Source organism: Sminthopsis crassicaudata, chromosome 2, assembly GCF_048593235.1.
Source record: "Sminthopsis crassicaudata isolate SCR6 chromosome 2, ASM4859323v1, whole genome shotgun sequence".
Lineage (NCBI taxonomy): Eukaryota > Metazoa > Chordata > Mammalia > Dasyuromorphia > Dasyuridae > Sminthopsis > Sminthopsis crassicaudata.
The window spans coordinates 556,206,547-556,227,450 of NC_133618.1; positions in this window are offsets into that span (position 1 = coordinate 556,206,547).

A 20,904-nucleotide genomic window follows, 5' to 3' on the forward strand; every position below is an offset into this window, starting at 1 on the left:
TTTCTTGTGAATTTTGACTGTTTTAACTACTAAAAGTAAAGACTTTGATGATATATTTTAGACACATTTTAGACTAATAAATGCAAATAACCAAGAGAAAAGAAAAAAACAAATATAATAAAAAGAATATGAATAAAACAGCCCTGTCACAAAATATAAACTTAACATATATTGATTCATTAAATTCTTCAAGAAACTCTGTAAAATCAATACTGCCAGGTAATGCTATGTTTTACAGGTGAAAGGCATGAGAGTTAGGTTGTACTTTTCTCAGTATTAACACCAAGACAAAATTAGAGTTCAAATTCATATTTTTCATTTTAGATTCTACAGCTTTTGGTTCTATCATACAATATTGTAAAGATTTTCCTTGCTAAAAAAAAAACATGACTGGAGAGAGTTAAAGTAAAGAAGACCTGATGAGTTAGAGAATTACACTAGTCAGTAGTTTGAAGGGGTTAGTTAAAAGGTGATAGAATCCTAGGCTACAATAATAGAAGTATAATGTCCAGAGCTTTGGACAGCATACAGCTGGTATATTATCTCCAGAGCTAGTTACATTTTGGGAATAGTTTTCCTTCCTCTTTGGACTGCTTAATCTCATCACAGCTTTATCCAACCTAATATGATTTCTCTTGAAACCTGCTGTCCTTATGGGAAAAAAAAAATGATTAGCAATTCCTTAAGAAACCCCATCTATGTTCCTTATATTACTCCTACCTCAAACCACTCTCCAGCTTGCTCTATCACCTCAGCAACCTCATCTGCTCTACTGTCCCAATTTTCCAGATACCATATATGTTTTCCCCTATTAGAATGTAAAAAGATTATATCATCATCCTCAGCAGCAGCAGCATGAATTTATATCTGCAGTGTTTAGTTCAGTGCCTGGAATATATTAAAATTTAATAAATGATCTATCTATCTATCTATCTATCTATCTATCTATCTATCTACCAGTATCATTAAGCTGGTGCATATCTAAAAGGAACAAATTAAAGGGGAAAACTGGATCAATGAAATATGGAAAGAGAATTGGGAATGTTTCCCATAGAAGAAATTTAGGAAGGACTTCATATGTCTTCAAATATTTAATGGCCTCTCTAGTGTAATGAAAGTTTAGTCTTTTTGCCTTATAGGGAAGAAAATAAGAGCAAAGAGTGGAAATAAAAGGGAGATAGATTTCTGCTCAGTATTAGGAAAAGCTATTTAACATTTAGAGCTATTCATAAATGGGATTGACTTTTTTTGTCCATTTTGTCTTTAAGTGAGCATTGGATAATCAGTTGCCAAAATACATCCTGACGCCATTTCAACTCTGAAGTTCTATTGTTCTATGAAAATTGAAATGTATTACTATATTGGAAAACTTGTTTAAATGACTGTATTCTAATAAGACCAATTATCAATCAAGTATATAAGTAAATGAAACATAGGACATATTCTGATGGGAAATATAAGTCAAAGGAAAACCCAGATAATTGGGGTATACTAGGAAGAGTGTCAGAGTAGGGATTAAAATAATTTAGGGGAGCAAGATGAAAAAGCTTTTTTTTCTGTAGGGAGAAGGAATAGAATGAACAGTATAAGAAGGTGATCAAAGAATTTTTCAAAAGAGTTTATTTCCCTAATTTATTTAGATTTGATTTGTCCTATGGTCAGAGATACTTATACTATTATAGCATATTTGGATCACAGAGTGTAGCATGTGCATATATATCTATATATAGATATATATAGATATACACACACATATATATGTATATATATATGTGTGTGTGTGTGTGTATGTGTGTGTATTGAGAGAAAAGTTATTATATATTTGTACATATTGATACTGTCCAATAGCTAATTGACAAAAATATATATTATGAGTTTTTCCCCATTGATATACTTCTTAATATTAGGGAAATCACCAAAATTTAATATTTATAATGCTAAACTCTTTTGTCTACATTTTTTCAGTAACTTAGTGATAAAGACTTCTTTAAATGAAGTTTCTTAAGATGAGAATGTAATTCTTAATATCTATATTTTAGAGATACAAAAAATGAAGCACAATGGGAATCCACCTCCCCCTCTTTTTGAACTTCATTAAAATAGTTCACATCACTCTCTCTTTTAATGTCTTGTATAACAAGACCATCTCAATTATTGTGACTCCTCTATATTGACTAACTGTGTGACCTTAGACTAATATAGACTATCTATTCTCACAGGATTTGGAAGAGAATTAACAGATCATCAGTTTTAGACAAATTATTTTATAGATGGGAAATTAAGGATCAGGCAGATTAACTGACTTATTTGAGGCTCCACAGCATAGTTCCCTTATGTATAAAATGAGAAAAATTGTCCAAGGTAAATTCCCAACTTTTTCTATACTTAAATCTCATATTTTTATATGTGTGATTCTCTTGTTTTATTTTTTAACAAATTTTAAATACTTTTTTTTTGCTTTTTTTTTTGCTTTGTGTGTTCCTTGACTTAGCAATTTTCTTGCACACAAGTACTACTCGGCTATTTGAATTTATTTCATTAAGTATCTAGAGACTTTCTCTTATTTCTGAACAACAGCTGTTTTTTTTTTTTTTTTATAATGGAATTCTGAAGTTTTGTTATTACACCTCTTGATGATTGAAACCTGTGCTTTTCCTCTATTGATGGCTTATGACATCTATCTATTAATCTATCTATCTACCTATCTATCTATGTTTTTCCTTTTGTTTCCAAAGCTTCTGCAAATTTTTATTTTATTGTTTCCTATAGTTTGTTTTTTAGGATATCTTGTTTATCATATAAATATATGTTCATATGTATAGATATGAATATGCATGTATTTATACTTACATATGTATATATATATATATATGCATAGAGAGCAAATAATTTGAATTTAATAAAACTTTTTGCCTAAAGATTAAAAGATAAATGTTTGCTACATATTCTAAAGATACAATTAGTATTCATCTATACTTCATCAAGCCTATATTTCATATATAGATTGAAGACATAGACATATGCACACAATACCATCTTCTAAAATAATTAAAAAGAAAAATTTTGCTGAAGATAATTTTAAAATCGAAAATGATTAAATAGATACCAACTTCTTAGAAATGTTCATGTTCTCTTTTTTTCAATGTGATCCTGCATAGGAGACCCTGCAGGTCCTACATTTCAAATAACTTAAAATTACAACCTCAGCAAAAAGTCATTCTATGGCCTTATACATGATTTCTTGAGGGTGTAATGCGATCTTGACTGAAAGGAAATTTTATATTCTCTGAAAAGAAAACTGCTTTATTCCAATATGATCCCATAGATGATGTCATCTGTATATCCCATTTCTGCCCCCTCCTAAAGCTTCCTGAAATATTTTTATATTTGACAATATGTATTCAATTTTCAATGTTTCATCATTAAACTAGATTTACTACCTATTTCAAAATTGAACATAACTCATAATTTAAAATTTAAATTAATTTTTAAAACTAGTTTACTCCTTGGAAATTCATCTATTGACTACAGAAACTATACAGCTGCTAAAACTTTCTTAATGTTATGGATGTTTTCAGTCAGCATCTTGAAAATAAGCTAACAATTTTTGATATTGCTAAAACCATTACCTTTTTTGCTAATAAGCTACAATCTGGACCTTCATGACAACTGTCTGAACTTTATATATTTGGTGTATTTTATTCAAATATCATCTACATTTTCTGGACCAGAGTGAATTTCTCATTGGAAAGCTCTGCTATAGGATACCTTTTCTGCAATTTCCCTTTGTCTGTTCCACAATATCTTATTCAAACTTCAGAACCATGACAATATTTTGTATTTCCTATAATAGAATGCAATTTTGGTCACAAAGTATAATTTAGTCTCAATCAGCAGTCAGCAATTATATTGCCAATTAGACCAACGTATGCTTTACAGGAAAATATGAAAAATCATTGGGACAGATACACAACACAGAGAGAAGCTGCTTGGTTAAAATAAATATAATTGATGCATCCTTCAGTCTCCAGCATTGATTATTATTTATTATTGCAAACTCTTCAAAACAGAATGATTGAATGTCAACATGTTATCTAGGGAAGTGTACAATTGAAGAAAGTATTACTTGCATGGATTGTTTCATAAAATTTGTTTACTAAGATTGGAAGTGAACTTTCATTTCAAATGGTTTTGAATAATGAAGTGAACAAAGACACTTGAAGGTTTTTTTAACTCTACTTTTAAGATTTTAGTAGACTTCCATGAAAATAGATGGCTACATTGATAGTTAAAGTATCCAAGTTTTGTGAGGCAACAAGATATCATTTACTACAACTTTCCTGGAGGCAGAGTGGTCATAGACTCAGGGTCACTTTTACTAAGCATAGCTAACTGTCTTTGAAAGCTTCTCCTGCAGAGTAATGATCAGTGGTACCAACACATATTTATCTAATTTTTAAGTCTTGATGTGACATATGAAATAAGAAGAAAAGCATAGCAAAAATCAATGTATCTGAATAACCTCTGATTCAAAACTTACCTGTCACTAGGCTTAACTCAGAAATTGGTCAGAATCTCAGATCCAATATATTTTTGTGCTTTTTAGCTCTATCTTTAAAAAATAGCTATTGTGATAAAAAAAAAAAGAAAAAAAAAACTAGAAACAAACATTTGGCTTGTAGTGATGGTAGCATTATTGTGGAGAGCAAAATTATTTTATAATAAATTAAATATCATTCAAATCTAAAAGGTATCTGTCCACTATTATATCTGACCTTACCTCATCCTCTATACTATAACATTTTTTGTTTATAGTATAGGCTACTGTAGCTTAATTGTGTACTTTCTAAAAATGAATAATCAAAAAAGTTGTGTTTTTCCTTGGATATAACTGAATATGGAATGAAACAAAATTTTAATTAAAAACAAAAATAAAAACAACCATCGAGTTTAGGAAGAATATAGCCTTTAATGGCATTAAAGCAGTATGAAAGTACTCTAAAATATTAGATTGAATTTTCAAAATAAATTTTATTACAAAATTACCATAGAGTGAATGGTAGCAGAATTTATAAATTTCTAAATTATTGACTTATATGCTTCCCAATGAAAGAATTTCATTTCTTATTTTTTTTAATTTCTTAACTTTTATGAAAGATTAAAGGAAAATATATTAAAGTAGTTCCCATAGGAAGTATCTTAAAAAAAAAAGGTGGGGTGGAGTGAAAAGTTTGCTCACATTTCATAGAATAAAAATTTTCTTAAAAATTAAATGTTTTTATCTGAATAAAAAATCAACACATAAATTTTCTTCTTAACAACACTAAAATTTATTTGTACCATGAACTTAGAAGTATGCCATTAAATTTAAAGTAGATATTTTAAAAATACAGCAATTGTCCTATGTTTAAAAATTGGCTTTTGGAAGCTAATACTTTTAGTAAAAAAGTTAGTAAGTTATTTGAAGGCTTAAACATAGTAGTAAAAGGTATGCTAAAATTTATAAATAAACTTTTTTTTTTCAAAAAGGAATTTACCTTTAAGAAGATATTTCAATATTCTGACATCCGAAAATTCCATTCAGCAGTTAATTATTTTTATTTTTCTAACATTTTTATTTTCCATGGACTTTATCAAAGTAGTCAGTTCAGGACATATTCTTAATAATCTAATTTTAATAGCTTGAAGAGAATTCAATCTGTAGAGAAATAATAATAAATGAATTAAAGAGGTTGACAGGCACCTTGTTTTTGCTTTATGAAATGCTCTTAGAAAAAATTTTAAAGTTCTAAACATTATCTCAAACAACTGTTCCAAAAGTTAATAGTCCAATAATATTAAATATACTTTAAACCACTGGGAAAGTATGAACTTAGAACGTGGCTTTCTGGGCAGGGGAAGTGCTTGGGTTGTGACCCTGGAATTTCAGTCCCGAGGATCATAGGTGGTAGATATGAAAATGTGACCCACTGTCTGGGAAGCGAAGGGCACCAGCTGCACTCCTCAGTAACAATCTCCTTCCTGCTGATTTTTGAAGACCAAAGATTAGAGCCTCTCTGGAGTGGCAATAGTTGCAAACTTGGCATCTAACTAATAGAGGGCATCATTTCCATGAAGTACTATCCTGCAGTTTTCACAAAACTTCAATACTGATTAAAGATAACCTAGCTATTTTTTCCTTCCCCCAATTTTTTTCTCAGTAGTAAAAAAAGAGAGCTGGATGTAGGAAAGGGAAAAATAAATTTGCTCTTACCTTAGAAGAGGTAAAAAAGCTAAAACTGATGACATTTCTTGATCAGTTTGCTTTTCTGTGTTATTTCCTTTAACTGCTTATAAAAATGTTACTGAAAGAATTTTTATTAATTAGGTCCCCAGAAAATAAATATAAGAATAAAGTTATATAAGAATGAACCTTCATCATAAGGTTTATATATTCATCAGCTCCAACTATCAAATGGTGTATTTCAAAAGTTACAAATTACCTAAACAGTCAATTCTGTATTTAAAAATTAGTGGGGAAAATGGTATGGTTATTTATATTATTGGAAATTAATAAATATTATATGCATATTTAATTAAAATTAATGTATTTCAACTCTTAAGAATCACAAAAGACCACATTACTATAAATATAATATAGAAAATAAATTATTTTTCAATTTTATGTTATAAAACTGCCATAAATATATGCCTAAAAATGTTCTAAGTGGTTCATACAAAAAAGAAGAAAAAAATGAAAGAGTTTTTGACATACTGGGGGTCAGTTGTGTGAAACACCATGCCAACAAATGCATCCAATAAGAGTAAATGGGGTCTTTGTCTTTAAGTTATGAAGAATCTGTATGCATTTGATCTTGACAACCACTGCTCCTGCAGATTTCCTGGCATAAGACAGATGGCAGTGCAACCAAGCTAGAATATAGACCTTCATTCTTTCCCTCTGGGTCTAACTCCTATTATCCACTTGTAAATTAACCTGTCAATTTATCAATCAACACCATCTTGATTCTCCCCTGTTCCACTGCCCAGCATTGCAGTGAATTTGCCTCGTAAATAACTGGGAGCCCCATGTTTGTTAGTATTGTGAATGAGTTTATTATCACTTTGATGACTGCTATGAATCACAAATGCTGCCGAGAGGCTGATAAGAAAAAAGTACATGCACACATTAACAGGGTTGAAACTATTTTAGAGATAAAAGATGGAGTAACTGTGATAGCAAATCATTTAAATTGGAAAAAAATGACTAAAAATTGTATTTTTTTGCATTGAACAGGAGAGAGAGAGAGAGAGAGAGAGAGAGAGAGAGAGAAAGAGAGAAAGAGAGAGAGAGAGAGAGAGAGAGAGAGAGAGAGAGAGAGAGAGAGAGAGAGAGAGAGAGAGGTGAATAGACTAGACTTTTATTTGTTATTTTCGGAAGTGTATGAACTCTGCACCAGTGGACAGAGGAAGGTTCTCAGAGAATTTCATTGCAACTGATTTATTTATGGCCTACTTACAAACTTTAGAAGCTACATACTTTGATTAAACACTATAGTACTATGGAGCTTTCACAGAAGCTTATCACAGAACTTCATGTTGAAGAGAACAAAATTCAAATTTACTATTTAAATAGTTTTTAGGAAGATAGAAAATGAATAACAATATCTACCTAAAGTAAACACAGAATTTTGTAAGATCAAACACATTAACATATAATCTAAAATATAACCTTTGAAAACCTTTGCCAATTTTAATCTTTCTCACATACCACCATAGCTGAAAATTAAGCCAAATTTAGTTAAAATAATGCTGTCATATAATATTTTTTAAAAGAACAAATTTTCAGTTACAAACTCCTTGATAATACACACACACACACACACACACACACACACACACACACACACAGCTTTTGGAGTATCAAATTATATTGTTAATAATTTCTCACTTTTACTTTTCCCCCACTTTCCTGTTTAGCTTCAACAGTTGAAATAAATAGCATTTTCTTAAAATAAAATTATAGATGATTACATTAAATATAAATTATAATTATATATGGTACCTTATTATGAAAATTCCATAGATTAATCTATACTATTGAGATTTTATATTTAAAGTGAATATTAAAGATTTGTATTTATATCAGACAAAAGGCAAAACTTTTTAGTTATAGAAACATTATTTAAGAAATTTTTATTTAGAGCTTAATTTATTTCAATTGACATCTGTCTTTTTCATTTACTCACTAGGTTTTACTTTCAAACTGTTTCTCTTCTGAGTGTATTTTTAGTGGGCAATTTTAGATATATGCTTCCTTTACTAACATTTATTGCAAAGACTATACTTTGAAAAGGCATAAATGTAAAATAATTTATGAAAGAGGAAAAGAAAACCTTACACATGTGTTTTTAAGTTCTTTCATATTAAGTGAATGAGTGAATAAATAAATGAAACAGCCTATAGATAAATTTAAAAGGTTTCTGTTGTTACTTTAAAAGAAGCTTACTCAAAGTATGACAAAACATAAAGTTCCCAAACTTGCATGTCCTGAAACATATCATTAGTTATCCTAATACTTGTTCTGGTACAAGCTTAGAACTGCATTAGAAATAGAATGCTTGCTCAACACTGTTATGCCCAATATATCATTGGTAAGAATGTGATAGAAAAATGAAATTATTTGTTAGAATGCAATTTAGAGAACCTGATAGGTTGTCCATTTTATTCAGTTTATAATTAAGATAGTGTTTAAATCTGAAATGAATTCTATATATGCATGTTCAATAGGCTATAGAGCAACAATAAGAATGGAATCACATCTCATTTTATCATAAATTGTGTAATAAGCGATAAGGTAAAAACTAGGGCTAAAATCCTTCCAGCAAAAATGAGACAGAGCGACCTCAATTGCCCTAATTCATTCTGCTTTTTTTTTCCTTTTTTTTTAAAGTCTCTTCATTTTCCCTCTGTTCACATTATTAGCTTACACATGAGTGCATTATTAGAAAATAACAAAGCCAAACAGAGACTTCGAAGAAGCGGGAGATAGGTTCCCTCGACAGCTGAAAGGTATTCTCATTTCATTTGTTAGGAGTTGCAAAAAATAGTTTTATTGCATGGGAGGGACAATGACCTTTTCCTTTCAACAAGCTTGGTGGTTGGTCTTTTGATGGAAAAACTAGGGGATACAACATCTGGTAATTTGTGTTACTGAGCTTAGCTGAGGTCTTAACGATGTAAGCAGATTATTCTTGAAGAAGAACAAAAAAAATTCCGGAAGACTCAATGGACTATTTAAAGTTATTAACCAGTGCATTCTAGTACCTCAGTACTCGTCTCTGATTCATTTTCTCTTTAAAGCAGTACCTTCAGATTATTTTTTTTTAAAGTTCTACCTCCTCCCAATTCTAGTTGACTTTTTTGGTGGTCCACAGCTGTTCTGCCATGCACACTCTTCTCCATCTCAGCAGAAATACTTATTTTTCTGATTAATTTTTTTTCTTCATAACTTGAGGAAGTTCTGAATAATTCTCATGAGTTTCCTGGGTCAGGAAGCTCCAACACCACAAGGCAATGACAGTCTAACTTCAATAGCTTTCAAAGAAGAGAGACAAGTTGAGGGGAGAAAACCATAAAGAAATTCATTCACCCTGATCAGGATTCCAAGGCAACAAATATAAAATAATATACATTACAAAAATGTCCAGGTGTATCGCATTAAAATCATCTCCTCCCCCTTTTCCCTCCCCTAAAAAGTTTCTGTTCCTTAGATATTGAAAAGAAAATGATAAGGGTACATTTGGATTTGTGTTTGTCTTAAGAAATGTATGTTTTTCTATGTAAGAAAAAGTTAAAAAAAAGATGTATTGTTTGGGATTTGGAAAAAGAGAAGATTTGATAATGATAAACTTAACATAAACAACACTTTAAAAAACCCAACAACTAGATGATATCCTAGGATAAGTTAGTGGATAAAAAAGCCAGCAGAAATGAACTTCAAATTAAAACCTCATTTTACCTTATTTACATTAACTAGGAACTAGCATTACTATACCTTTAAATGTTATATTCAGGCTGTTCCCAAATGAAAGCAATGAGCACATACGCACACACAGACTGTAACCCACCTGGAAAACTGGGAGGTCTGGGACCAATCAGACCCTCCACCACAACGGGAATCTCATATACACATACAAACAAACAGACTTGCTCAGTGATTAGCACATTGCATTGCAGCTATGAGATGGAGAAAGCAATAACATTACCCACCAATTTTAATCTCTCCCATGGTTACAATCCTTGGTGCCAGTAGCTTGTTTTAGATCACTACTTCCCCAAATTTAAAGGTTTCACATAGAGTACAGTGTGTTTTTGCACAAAACAAATGTCTGGGTTAGCTGTTCATATTGAAAAGGAACATCAAACACATTTTAATTTTAGAATAGCTAAACAATGAACAATATGGTTAATGGGATTTTCTGTTAACACTTCCATTGTGTATTGATTTTTGCTCATACTTAAGACAAACTATGATTCTTCATAATATAATACTGATGTGTCTTCAAGATTTGGAAGATATTTTAAAATGGGGAAAATCCCAACATTACAATAACATTGAAAAAGTTTAATGTTTCACTACAGATGTATGTATGTGTGTGTGTATATACATATATATATATATATGTATACATATATATATATATATAAAACTTTCTGCTCAATTTTACTGTACCATGTTTTTAACCTTTATATTACAAATTAATCATTGATAATTGAGGGTATAGTTGATATAGTAATGTTACAAGAGTTTTTTTTTTTTTTTTCCCCTAGTTTTTTTTAAAGCAGTATGGCATAGTAATTAGCATGCTGGAGATGAAGTCAGGAAGCTTAGAGCTGAAATTTCACTTGAAATACTAATTTGCTACATGATCATGGACAAGACAAACTCTCAGAGACTCAGTTTCTTTCTCTCTCTCTCTCTCTCTCTCTCTCTCTCTCTCTCTCTCTCTCTCTCTCTCTCTCTCTCTCTCTCTTTTATTTTTTTTTTAATCTACAACATCCAGTTTTCCCAGTTGGTATACCATGCAAGTACTAACCAGGCCTGACTGCTTAGCTTCTGAGATCAGATAAGATTGAACATGATCAGTGAGGCAATTTTGTCACCTATTAATATCTAATATCTACCTCCCAGGATGATTTTGAGTCTCAATAAGATAATATATGCAGAGTACTTGGAAATTATTAAAAACTATAATTTAGTTTTCTTAATATTAACAGAAAAGAACTCAAAAATTTAGTCATATATACATGATATGTAATGGCATGGATATATTTTGCATTATATGTGCTTATGTATGCACATACATAACAAAATGAATATGTATGGCCTACATACACATATAAAAACTCATTTTTCAATTTTTTAATGGAGTTAATTCAAGTAAAAAGTGATTACTACCCTGTTAGTATACTTTTCTATTTAGTATCTTCAGGATTATTGTACAGGTATATAAAATAATTGATTTATATAGGGAAATAAAAGTTTTTCAATTAAAATTCACACCCTCATTGACTTCTTCAGGATGACTTCATTAGGAAACAAGGTGATGGGGATGACATAAAACTTGAACTATTTCCATGTAATTTTTATTCCTTTTTCTAAATCTCAATATTGTGAAATTCCCTCCATCTCACATAATTTAGATATTGAATATTTTATCATCATCATTGTCACAATCATCTGGCAATTTTGTCATTTATGTCATTATCCAAACTGAGCAAAATAACTGACTTCCATTTTAAAGGTGATAATGTTCTTTTGGACTTTTTTTTTGAAGTTGGCATCATGTATAAATTGAAAAGGAAGACTAGTTACTTTCTATTGTGTTATCTGTAAACATTTTTATTATTCAAAATTTATTTATTAAAGTTTCTTATGTCTTTGGATCTATCCTCAAATTTAAATTTGTCTGAAGTATGTCAAATGTAGAAAATCCTTGCCTTAAATCAGATTTCTTAGTTTCAGTTTCAATCTAGTAGTATTTATTAGATTCTAGTGTTCATCTTTGGAGAAGCACTACACAGAAAAAATATTCACTAATAATGTTGATGATAAAATGTGAAAAATGTAGAAATTTATATCATTAAATAGTATGTCTCATTAAAACCAATAACACTAATTCCTACATTTTCCTCAGAAACTTTTGCTCATTGACCAAACCAAGAATCATCATGATCGGTACTGAAACTATACAACAACTGAATTGGCCTTTTATTATTTGAATCAATCTATTCTCTTACTGACTAGTTTCTATATATGTTAATGGGTTTGGGTGCATTTGATCTGATTTGATTATTGGTCATTTTTTGATCTGGTAGTAATAAGATTATAGCTTTAAAACAATAAAGGACCTCAGAGGAATATCATTCAAGTTTAATCCACTTGTTTATAATAAAATTGAATCCTAAGAGCTTAATGAATTCAGTGAATGACAGAACTATGATACAAATCACTTCAAACATCAAATCTAATTCTATCATCATTTTTTATATTGGGTTTTGCTTGTTTCAAAGACATAAATTTTGTCTTGGCCTTTTTGCTTTTCTATTTTGGTTCATTAGGAAGGGCATTTCCTATTCCAATAATTTCACCCCATTGAATGTTTTCAGGTAGTTAAGAGAGACATGATCAAAAGATTGTGATAGGAAGAGCCATCTGATAGATCTTTTTCTGGATAGATTAGAAAGGAAAGAGTCAAAAAGATTTTTAGAAAACCAGTTACTTTGTTACGGCAACAAATTAAGAGTGGAATTAAGCTAATGGAAGTAGAAATGGAAGGGAAAGAATGGCTTCCAGAGAAATTTTTAAAACTTTCCTCATTTGTAAATTAAAGTGTTTCATTAAATTATTTGCAAATTCTCTCATCTTCTAAATAAGATCACTAGATCATAAAAAATACCATGATGATTTAGATATACACAGACATGTGGATGTCTCTCAGTGCATGAGTACCACAAAATATACACATATATGAAGATCACTCAGTTATCTCCAAGTATCCCATTTGTAAGTGATCTATCTTTCCCCTGGAACATTCTGCAATACTTATTGTATTGATATTTGCACATATCTATTTTCTATCTTACTGGAATATTGGCCCTGTGAGAGGAAAATCCATTTTCTGTACATGAAAAAATGTATACCAAGATTACTAGTTCTTATTTTCTGAGGTAGTAACTATTGTTGTTGCCTACCTAATCTGAAAGGATAATTCCTCAAGGAAACAAGCTTTTTGATCAGATGCACTCAAGATAATGACCAAATATAATTTTAACAAGTGGAGATGGAGAAGAATGTCTATAACAATTATTAAGTGTCTACTGTGAATGAGTCATTGTATTAAATAAAAACTTGGAACAAAGACAAAAAAATCCCTTCCTTTAAGAATTTCATATTTTAATGAGGGAAGACAGCATGCAAATAACTATATGCACACTATATATATATATATATATGTATATATATATGTATATATATGTATGTATGTATATATGTATGTATGTATGTATGTATGTATGTATGTATGTATATATGTATATATGTGTGTATGTATATATGGAAGGTAAACTAAGAAAGAAATCAAGAGCAATTGAGTAAAATGAGAAAAGCCTATTTCAAAATTCAAAAATTTTCAATTTGAATTCAAAGAAAGAAAACATTCCAGTACTAGACAATAGCCAGTGAAAAGTTATAAAGCTAAGAAATAGCACATTGTGTGTCAGAAGTAGGAAGGCCAGTATTGCTGAATTGTAGAGCATGTTGAAGACAATAAGGTTAAGAAGACTAGAAAGGTAGGTTGTAAAGAGCTTTAAAACAAAATACAGGATTTTATACTTTACCATGGAGATATCAGAAAACCATTGGAGTTTATTGAGCAGATAGGTGAGATACTTATAAGTATTCTTTAAAAGATACAAAACCATTTATACAATGGTGCTTTCCCAGACAGTGGATATGTAAGCCTTGAAATAACCCCCATGGTATAATTTAAATGTCTTACTGAAACATCACCAACTTTTATGAAATGAAGAACAGTGAAAAAAATTTGCATCTTCTCACTACTGTTCTTCTGAATTTTAAAATAAGAGCAATTTTAATTTTTTTCCTTACTCCAACATATGTAGTTTATTACTACAGCATGCTATTACATTTTATTTTTCAACTCTTATTATGACAAAAATGCTTTTTAAATTTTAAAGTAACTCTACATATGAAATAATAATAATTGTGGTGAGAATGAGGATGATTCTCATATCATTGTCTGGAGTTTTTTTCTCAACTAGTGCCAGCTAATATACTATTTTCATGTTCCTTGTCAATATATATCCAGGTTGCTTTTTTAACACATTGCAGCAGCAATGATAATACTAGTAGAATATATTTTATTAATATTTTACAGATACAAGATGTTACATATTATTTCACTTGATATTAAAAATTTTATATAGATACAGAGAAAGAATGATAGAAAGATGAAAGGAAGAAAGGAAGAAAGAAAGGAAGAAAGGAAGGAAGGAAGAAAGGAAGGAAGGAAGGAAGGAAGGAAGGAAGGAAGGAAGGAAGGAAGGAAGAAAGAAAGAAAGAAAGAAAGAAAGAAAGAAAGAAAGAAAGAAAGAAAGAAAGAAAGAAAGAAAGAAAGAAAGAAAGAAAGAAAGAAAGAAAGAAAGAAAGAAAGAAAGAAAGAAAGAAAGAAAGAAAGAAAGAAAGAAAGAAAGAAAGAAAGAAAGAAAGAAAGAAAGAAAGAAAGAAAGAAAGAAAGAAAGAAAAAGAGGAAGGAAGAAGGAAGGAAGGAAGGAAGGAAGGAAGGAAGGAAGGAAGGAAGGAAGGAAGGAAGGAAGGAAGGAAGGAAGGAAGGAAGGAAGGTGCGTGCCACTCCTGACATTCTTACTTAAACACTGGATAGGGTTATATAGTCGGTTTAGAAGACAGCCTCACTTTTCTGATCCCATGTCACTCTAACTTAGAATTCCTTTCTTCATGTCCTTACATACCCATGACATTCTTTTTATCTCATATTCCTCCTAATAAGAAAAACAAAAACCCTGTAATGGCTTTCAATAACATTTTTCATGTAAAAATATGAAAATTCTCTTGGAGATTTGCTTAATAACTTTTCACAGAAATAGAATAGAGCTAGTTTCTGATAAATCCATAATCATAGAATCACATGAATCTCAAAAGCTTAAAGGACTTTGGAAATTATCTATACAAATTCCCCATTTTACAGATTTGGAAACTGAGACCTATAGAGAAAAATTGCTTTCTTATGTCACAACTAAAAAAACAAACAAACAAACAAACAAACAAACAAAAAACATTTGAGGATCAAATATATACCATTTGACTGTAAATTAAGCACTGCTCCCAACATATCATTTTGACTATCTAGAATATGAACAGAGAGGTATTGCATTCATTTTAAATTGCTTTTAATTCCTGTGGATCCTCAATTAGGAGTGACATCTCATATCTTTATTTCCTATAATAAGTAACCTCAGATATAGAAAGGCCTCCATATGCTGCATAATTAGTTCATACTTTAATAAAAATTGCCTCTTCTTCAGTCCCAACAGATGATACTTTAACTTGAATACTTTAAAGACCATAATAATTTTATCACTTATCTCCTACCATACTGTATTTTAATTTTGGACGCTTGAAATTTTTAAAAACGTTTGTCTCCCATATCAATTTGAAATTAGCTTATATATTACCATTTTTGTGGCCTTTGGAGGGCTAAACCAAATTCTAATTCCTTATGTAGATAATGGTATTGTATATCATATTAGGCCTTCTCTAGGCTTTCTCTTCTCTAGACTAAGAAACTCTACCTCTTTCAATTGATTCTTATAAAGTATAGTTTCTAATCTCTTCAACATTCCAGGAAAATTCCTACTTCTATCTCTAGTTCACTTATGTTCTTAATCAAATATGGTAATAATTACTGAATATAATATTGAAATAGATAATACATACATGTATACAAAAACAAACCTGCTTATATCTGTGTATATATATATATATATATATATATATATATATATATATATATATATATATATATATATATATATATATACATATACATATATGTGTGTGTGTGTGTGTGTACTTGAATATCAGAATTAAACTTCCTTTGAAGCTATACACTATTGAGTTTGCAGTTTGTGAAAATCCTCAAATCTTTTTCACATACATTGTTATATTGGTTAGTTTCTTCCATGGGATCATTCTTTTATTCTATGTGTTTCAATTTCATTTAATTAGTTTTAGTACATTGACTTTTTTGAATCTTGATTCTGTTGTCTAATAAATTATCTTTCCTCAAAGATTTATGCCATCTAAAATTTTTATACATATGTCATCTATATTGTCATTAATGATAAAAATTCTAGATATCATGTATCATTTAATTTCAATATAATTGCTGTGAATGACACTTGAGTTACAAAATGCAATGATTCATTCTTTGGGATGTCAGAAAATCAAGGTCTCTCAAAACTCTTAGTGTAGCTTTAAACTACAAAAGTTGAAAATTATGCTAAGATTTTTGGGACACTCTATATGTATTTGTAACTTCAAAGGGAAGAGAACATAAAAATATGTGTTTTGTTTTTCCCTAGCAAGAATGCTATTAAGAAAGTATAGTGAAAGTCTAGTAGAAACATAGGATGTTCAAGGACTCAACTGCAATTTTCTTCCTAATATGAGTAAGTAGGCATTATCTTATTAGATTATCTAACTTAATGATTCTCCACCAGTGATTTCTTTACACTGGGGCAAAAAGAAAAATAGACACCCAACTACTAGCTGAGAGATGAGAGGAATCAAGACAACCATTCTATAAATGGTGTGGTATATACTTTGCTGTCTATGCCATCCTCACACCAGCATGCACTGGATCTCCATGAGATGCAGTGACCACTGAACCTTTTTCTTCAAGTTTCTTAAAACTTTCTTCTCTTGATTAACATTTCCCAGAATTCCATTGTAAAGCAGAATAATATAGCAATTTTCAAATGACTATTAAAAGGTATCAGTTAGTATTTATTCAATACCTATATTGTTAGGCCTTGTATTAAATACCAGAGACATAGAACCTGACTCCAAGGACTTTATAGTCTGATGGGTTTTAATTTGATAATTTAATTTGCGCCTCTTTTTTTTTTTTTTTTCCCAAAATGTGTCTGATTTAGGTCTTCTAAAGGCAACTGCCAATTTAAGTGAGAACCCGGTGGTGAAACTAGCTCAGCTACCCAGAGAGTGACAAGAATTTCTTAAATAATTCATGAAAAAATAAAATCAATTTCATGATAAGAAAATGCCGTGTTGCTTTTCTTGGATTCTTAAATAGAGTGATCCAAGTCGTTCCTTAGTGTTTTGGTTTAATGACTTTAAAAAGTAGTAAAGCCTCCTGAATCATACTTTAGATATCTCCCAAGTAGTTAAGTATACACCCACACATGCACACTTTTTTTCCATAAACACCACATGCCAATGCACACATTAAAATTAGATTTTTCTACCATGAGAGTGGGGGCGTAAAATGTGTTTCACCACAGAGAACTTCTCTTTTGTGCAAGATATGGTAATAACGTGGGGTCTTCTTCAATAAACATCAGAAATAATATTCCTTAATACAATTTTTCCTTTCTCATTAACAACTATTTGTCTATTTTAAATAGTATAAAACCCATATAATTTCAATTATATTTTGAGTGTTTAAATCACAGGGTTATATTCAACTCTAATGTCTACCTTTAAAACAAAGCCAAAGATCTGAATTCTGGAGATATACAATAATATATCTTGCCATCTGAAGGATGAATAATAAAACACACTTTAGTCATCTCAATGAAGAGATGGGGAACTATGGGTCTAGAATTGTATATACAATGTCAGCAGCAGTTGCTATTTCTGGTTCTGATTAACTATTTTTCTTTGTTACAAGGTAGGTATCTGGGGTGAGAGGAGATTTAATATTAGAAAGGGAATGTTACATAAAAATAAAATGAATCAATAAACTACTTTTAAAGCTTATATTTATTCTTGTCTAATAAAATAATGGAATTGGATTTGGTCTTATTTAATACTAATATTTTACATATGTAATTTGGGGCAGAGCAAGAATTATAACTAAAATTAAGTTTGAGTGACTTTCGTTTCTTACAATATGTCTTCAATACAAATCAAGAGTGTAAATATATGAAACTTCAATTTGACTTTCAATTCACATAAAACACTTTTTGATGTATCATTCTAATGCTACAAGGAATATGCATTTTTGTTTTGTTTTTAGACAGACCAATGGTTTCAGGACTAAACAATCATAATGATGATCTCAGCATAATAAAATAGCATTTTTTTTGTTTTCCAATCAAAATGTGACAATCATTTCTGCTAAGAAGTGATGATATATGAAATATCATAATGCAAGTCAGCAAGAACATTTTGGAGGGATATCTCTAATTATAAATATCATTATGAGGAACTCTAAATTGTTCCAACAAAAGATGCATTATCTCTTTACTTTGTTTCAATTAGCTAAATGTTTCACATAAAAATCATTTTACTATAGATTTGTGAAATGTATTAAGACTAGTTTTAGAAAACTTTTTATTTGGCAATAGTTTTAACTTGATTCAGTTAATGTAAATCTTTCCAAAAAAGAAACTTTCTCAAAAGTTATCCCAAAGGATAGGTATTTAGTTACTCAGCAGTAAAATCAAATAGTGCCTCACATAATCTTGGTTCTATTTTCATTCTTTTTGAAATAAAATAAAACTTTGGCATTTTGTTTCAATACTGAGCATATGACTTGAAAATATTTTAATTTGATATTCCATAAAGTTATCAGTTCAGTTGGAAAAATGGTATTCATTGACTATAGGAATTAATGCGACTATTTGTGTTAATTATATCTTTACTAGACAGAATGCACAGATCATCAAATCTTTCAAATAGTTGTCAAAAAGATTCACATTGTGAAAAAATATTTATTTGACTCATAAAATTAATGGTGATTCTATCTACAAATTATATTACTACTTTCTCTATTAGCTCCAAGTCTCCTTATAGTATATCTTAATTTATTTAATAAAAATTAACTTTATTTTACAAAGCATTCTCTATAGATGATTTCTTTTGATCCTTGTGGTAATTGTGTTAGTTAAGTCCTATTTTAGAGACAAAGAAACTGAGGCCCAAAGTGAATTGTCCATTATCACAAAAATCTATCAGGATTCAAATATAGTTCTTCCTAACCTCCAGGTCTAGCTTTTTTACTGATTATTTATTACTCTAACCTGCCTTTTTCTAGACTAAGAAAATACAAGAATCAAGGAGTCTTTCACAAACATGAACAAAATAAAACAAAATAATGAAAATAAAGTAATACTTTTTCTTATCTTTTAATTTCCAGTAGGCTTTCCCTGATCTTTATAAGATCTTGGATAGATAGATTAGTGTTTTTCATTCCTAGATAGGAAAATATTTCAATTCATTTACTGGGTGAAGATATAGAATATTGACTAATAATAGCTATTGTTTTTATTAAGGTATCAGATTTATTCCTCACTTGCTTTTCACAATGCTTAGCATATAGTAGGCATATGATAAATACAGACTTAGCCAAAGGGGAAATATAGATGTGTGTATGCATATATATAAATATATTACATAACATATATACATATATATGTTAGAAATAGAAGCAGAACTACAAATTATTATGTATGCCATATAATCAGATCATCAAAATTTTTGAGTTCCTTAATGTAGAGATGATAATTATTAACACAAGAAATATATTTTTCAAAAGTTTGGCAAAATCCAAAGTTGTGCTTGAGATAAGGTTATATGCAAGGAGAATACAAATATATTTCCAAGGTCTGGAGGAGCAGATTGAAAAGAATTTTAGATGGACCCAGATGTTCTCAGCCTAAAATTTCCCAAGGGTAAAAACTCAGGTTCCAATGAATGCTGACACCTTCCAAATGATTGGTGTCAGCCCCTTATTTCAATGAGTACTGAAAACTCCTTTATTTTCTTCTTTTACAAAATGACTATAGAACCATTGCAATAATGCAAGATTTAGTATATGGTATCAGAATAAAATATAAATCAGCATAACCATAGGCAAGATTTTTATGAATTTTGGCACTCTTTATATCAACAAATGCTGCCAGATAAATAGTATGAGAGTGTTGGCAGAGTGGTGGCAAGGGAGAGGGAGGAAAACAGCTGATAGAGTGAGTATGTTGTCTAAACATAAGCGGGAATCTATCAAGGGAAATGGACGATTACTGGAGAAATAAAAGAAGGAGGCTTTGTTGCAAAAGCAATTATACTATGTGTATTCCTTAAGATGAATTGTTGCTTCATCCTTTGAAAGACTTCTGAGAATTTGGGATAGCTGTCAGGAAGGGAAGATGAAAGAAAATACATTTTATAAAAACAAGCACTTGTTCATGAACAAGTCTTTACCAATCCCCAAATTATATACAATATTTAATATATAACATTTACAAACATGGTAAAGTCATTGACTTATACTGTTATAAGATCTTTATACCCTAAAACCTAGATCTAAATGTGTAAAGACTAGTTTAATGGAATCTTTCAGAGTATTCATGGATTTCTTCTAACCACTCATGATTCCACAAACAGGAGACATTAAATCCAATAGCATACTGCAAATAGATTAAATTCCTTTTCTGAATATGTTTGAATCCGATTCTATTCCAAAAGACTAGTAACATAAGAAGAGAATATTCATTGCTTACATTTATTCTCCCTTTGTTCGTCAACAGATTTACCTATTCTTTCAGAAGTTGTGGGAGAAAACTCTGCCCTGAACCAAC